This window comes from Acinonyx jubatus, chromosome A2, assembly GCF_027475565.1.
Source record: "Acinonyx jubatus isolate Ajub_Pintada_27869175 chromosome A2, VMU_Ajub_asm_v1.0, whole genome shotgun sequence".
In the NCBI taxonomy this organism is placed as follows: domain Eukaryota; kingdom Metazoa; phylum Chordata; class Mammalia; order Carnivora; family Felidae; genus Acinonyx; species Acinonyx jubatus.
Window position 1 is genome coordinate 63,107,310 of NC_069383.1, and position 4,851 is coordinate 63,112,160.

General features: G+C 34.8%; 1 pseudogene; it reads right to left on the bottom strand.

Annotated features, from left to right (window-relative positions):
* Nucleotides 1-3,090: 3,090 nt before the first annotated feature.
* LOC106983055 (60S ribosomal protein L7-like) lies at nucleotides 3,091-4,151 on the bottom strand (annotated as a pseudogene).
* Nucleotides 4,152-4,851: the final 700 nt, after the last annotated feature.

Below are 4,851 nucleotides of genomic sequence, written 5' to 3' on the forward strand. Positions count from 1 at the left end.
TTCCTCTTTCTTCTGTGAATGGTAGATTAATCTAGGTACAATTATTTCGTAAAAACAGCTAATTTATCTAACACCACTTTTAGACAAGACCACTTTTTCCCATTGCACTGCAGAGTTTTTTTGTTTTTTTGTGTTTTTTTTTTTTGTCGTAAATTAGGTGACAGAATGTATAGACAAATTAGTGCACTGTCCATTCTTTTCATTTGGAAAAATCTGTCCTTGTGCCTATCCCACATTGTCTTCATACAGTTTTATAATGAGTCTTGACGTTTGGTAATGTTAGTACTCAAGATTTGTTCTTTTTGAAGATTTCTTTGGTTATTCTTGGACCTTTACATTTCTATATTAGGATCATCTGATTTCCACTAAAACTTCTGACATTTAGATGGGGATTTATACTACCGATTTATTGCCGAAAGATGAATCATCTCCAGATTTAACACTTTTACTCCACTTTTGCTAAGGATCACTGTTAGCTGGGCCTCTCTATAGGGGTGCTTGAGTGATCTCAAGGTGTGGTTGATTGTTGTCCTCAAAGCAAGCGATCCAAGAGAAAGAATTAAAGAAAAAGTGACCAAGATGGAAGCTGTACAGTCTTTGATAAGGTAATCTTTGACGTGACATAGTCACCTCTATGGCATTCTGTTGAGCACACAAACCAACCCATGTGTAATGTGGGAGACCATTACGAAGGTGTATGAATAGTTTCCAACGATCTTCATCTCTTGATAGTGTAGAGACAGGGTTTTATTAAGTCTATAGATAAATTTTGAGAGAATTGGTGGTCATACATTATTGAGTCGTGTAATCAAAAACATAATATATTTCTTCATTTATTTAGCTCTTGTTTAATATTTCTCAATAATGCTATTTAATTATTAGTGTAGTTTTCACACGTTTTCTGGATTTACTTCTAAATATTGACTTTGAGGGGTACCTTCATGGCTCAGTTGGTTAAGCATCTGACTTTGGCTCAGTTCATGCATGATCTTGCTGCCCGTTGTTTTGAGCCCCACGTCAGGCTCTGTGCTGACAACTCAGAGCCTGGAGCCTGCTTCGGACCCTGTACTTCACTTTCTCTCTGCACCTACCCAACTCACATTCTCTCTCTCTCACTCAAAAATGAAGATTAAAAAAATATTTGACTTTGAATGCTATTATAAACTATTTCATTTTTATTTTTTTATTTTTATTTTTTTAGAGTTTAGTTTTGAAAGAGAGAGACCTAGTGTGAGTTGGGGAGGGGCAGAGAGAAAAGGAGACACAGAATATGAAGCAGGCTCCAGGTTCTGAGCTCTCAGCACAGAGCCCCTTGCAGGGCTTGACCTTGGGAACAGTGAGCTCATGATCTAGCCCCAAGTTGCATGCTTAACCAACTGAGCCACCCAGGTGCCCCAGTTATTTCATTTTTAAATCTAAATTTCTGTTGTGGTTATGAGACATAAAATTTAGTTCCTTGGTCTTGTATCGAGTGAAGTTGCTTAATTTGTGTACTAGTTCTAAATTTATTCTAAACATTGTCTTACATATTCTAAGTGCACACTTATGTCACTTTTTAATATTTTTATTCTTTTCCAATTCTTAATGCTATTTTTTTCTTCTTCCTTACTACATGGGCTGGGATTTCCAGTAAATACTGAAGAGAAGTGATGATGATGAGCATCATTGTCTCATTCTTATCTCCTGATTGTTGAAGTATAATATGCATACAGGAAACTGTGTATCATAAGTGTACAGCTTAAGTTTTATAAACAGAAATCTGTCTATTCAATAACCCCAATATTATCAACAAGTCAGAAGTCCTCATTTTGGAATAGTAATCTCTTGACTTCAAACCACATATTTTTACCTGCTTTTATACTTACACAAACGAAATCATGCAGTATGTAATCGGTTATGCCTCAATTTTTATTACTTTGCCACTCTTGGAAGAATTTGTTGATATTGTTTATGAGGTAAATTCCCTTTTATTTCTAGTTTGGCAAGAGAGTTTCTAGGAAAAAAACCATAAATGAGTGGTGACTTTTATGAAATTCTTCTACTGTGTTTGTGAAAACACTTGACTTATTCCTTATTTTTCTGTTGATGTGATCAGTCCTAGTGATTTGATTACTAAACCAGGTTTCATTCATGGAGTAAGTCCCAATGGTCTACTGTCTTGTTTTTTTCTTTTTCATTATCGCCGAGTAGGACTTGTTTATATTTTATTTAAGATTTTTGTCTTTATATTCTTGAGAAAGATTCTGTAGTACTTTTCCTTTCTTACAATGCATTTATCATGTTTTGGTATCAGTATTATTCTAATTTCTTAAAATACATTGGGGAATTTTCTTTTTCTGTTATTACACAGAGTCTTGTGTAACACTAGTATTATCTATATCTTTAATATTTCAGAGAATTCACTGATGAAGTCATCTAGACCTGGGGTCATTTTTGTAAGAATGTTTTTAATAGTGGATTTAATTTCTTTACTTGATACCAAGTAATTCAGGCTCTCTGTGTGGTTTCATCTTCCTGTAGTTTTATTTGATGAATTTTTGCAATTCATTCAAATACTCTAATTTACAACTAAAAAGTTGTTTATAATCACTCATCATTTTTGATGCAGCTAGAGGCAATGTAAATATTAGTATATTACCTTTTGTCATCTCTGATTTTGTTGTTTTATTCATTCTAATCCTTTTTTCTTTACTTTGTCTTGCTAGGGGTTAATTTTATTAGTATTTTCAAAGGTTTAGGGTTTAGTGGCTCCTGGGTGGCTCAGTCGGTTGGGTGGCCTAATACAACTCAGATCATGATTTTGCGGTCAGTGAGTTTGAACCCCACGTCGCGCTGTGTCCTGGGTGCTCAGAGCCTGGAGCCTGCTTCGGATTCTGTGTCTACCTCTTTCTGCTTGCCCATTCCCTGCTTGCTCTCTGTCTGTCTGTCTCTCTCACAAAAATAACAAACAATTTAAAAAAAAAGTTTAGGGTTTCTATTTTTGAATGTTTGAGTTATATTTTATTGATTTATTATTTTTCTTTTATATTTTTAGATTTGATTCACTTTTCTCTTTCCAACATCTTGAAAGAAAAGCATACATAATTTATTCTTAAGCTTTCTGTTTTCCTATATGGGCATTTAAAGTTGCAAATATGTTCCTGATCTTAGAGGAAAAGCTTTCTCAGCTTTTCACTTCTGAATATGATGTAAGCTGTGGACTTGTCATATATGGTGTTTATTATGTTGATATAAGTTCTCTCTTTATACCCATTTGGTTGAGAATTTTTATCATAAATAGATGTTGAATTTTGTCATGTTCTTTTTTTATTGAGATGATCTATAGGTCTTTTTTTTTTTTTTCGCAATTTGAAAGTAGTTGTTGATTAGCTGACCAGATTATAAAAATAATCATAGCAGATACCTCAGTTCATCCTAGTAATCTTACTGGTCTGATCTTCCCCGTGCCAGCATCTTTACCTTCTACAAAATGAGTGGTCTTTTTCTTTATTCCCCCACAAGGAGAAGATAACTTGAAGGACCATAAGAAGTTGTTTGCTTTTTTGATATGTTTTTTTAACAGTATAGATCTTATGTATCAGGTCCTCTGTGCAGATGATGCCGTTTTTACCAAGAGATCATGCAATCAATGTGTTATTTGTCAGGGAAATTGGCTTCTTGTTGATTTTGCCATAACCACACTTGTAAATCAATTCATTCACTCACTACATGTTTGGGTACCCCAGTGCTCTATATGGTTCCATAATCCTTAGCATGTTAACTGAAGCCTCTTTGAACTTAACACAGGTGCCATTGAAAATCTGGTGAAGGTGAAGAAGCTGCAACACCTTTTGAACCTTTGGACTCAACACTATTGATAGCTGTAAGGTCCTGATGACAAATGCCAATTTGGGTTCCCCAAGTACATAGAGGTTGCCAGCTTTTCTTGCCATCCTAGCCAGTTGAATCTCAGTTGTGTACATTTGCCTATGTTCCTTTTGGTGACGCTTAGCTTTTTCACAGATGAACTTCTTCATTTCCTTTTGAAGCATCTTTTGGGCATACTTCCTTCTCAGACACTTGATCTTCAACTCTGTGAAATCCCTTCCCTTTTTCTTAAGGGTTTCTGGCATAGCAGGAACCTTCTTTTTCTTCTCTCTACCATCCTCCATGGTTCTATCTGGAAAAAAAAGAGATGACCATGCAGTTTTTATCCTACATTTTGTTAATGTGGTGTATCACATTAACTGATTTGCAGATGGTGAATCATCCCTGCATCTCTGGAATAAATCTTACTTGGTCAGGGTACATGATTATTTAAATAGTTGAATTCGTTTTGCTAATATTTTGTTAAGGATTTTTGTATATCTGTTTTTAAGGAATGTCAGCCTATAATTTTCATTTCTTGTCATATCCTTGTCTGATTTTGGTATCATAATCACTGGCCTCATAAAATGAATTTGGATGAGTTCCCTCCTCTTCTGTATTTTTGGAAGAGTTTGAGAAGGATTGGTATTTATTCTTCTTTAAATGTTATATAGAATCACAAGTGAGGCTTTCTGGTCTTGGACTGTAATTTGTTGGGAGGTTTTTGAATGCTGTTTAATCTCCTTACTAGTAATCAGTCTGTTCAAATGAGTTTGGATGAGTTCCCTCCTCTCTGTGTTTTCGGAAGAGTTTGAGAATTTGCATTTATTCTTTTTTAAATGTTTGGTAGAATTCACCAGTGAAGTCTTCTGGTCCTGGAATTCAATTTGTTGGGAAATTTTTGAATGCTGATTCAATCTCTTTACTAGTAATCTATCTGTTAAATTTTTCTACTTCATCATGATTCAGTCTTGGTAGGTTGTATGTGTCTAGGAATGTATCCAT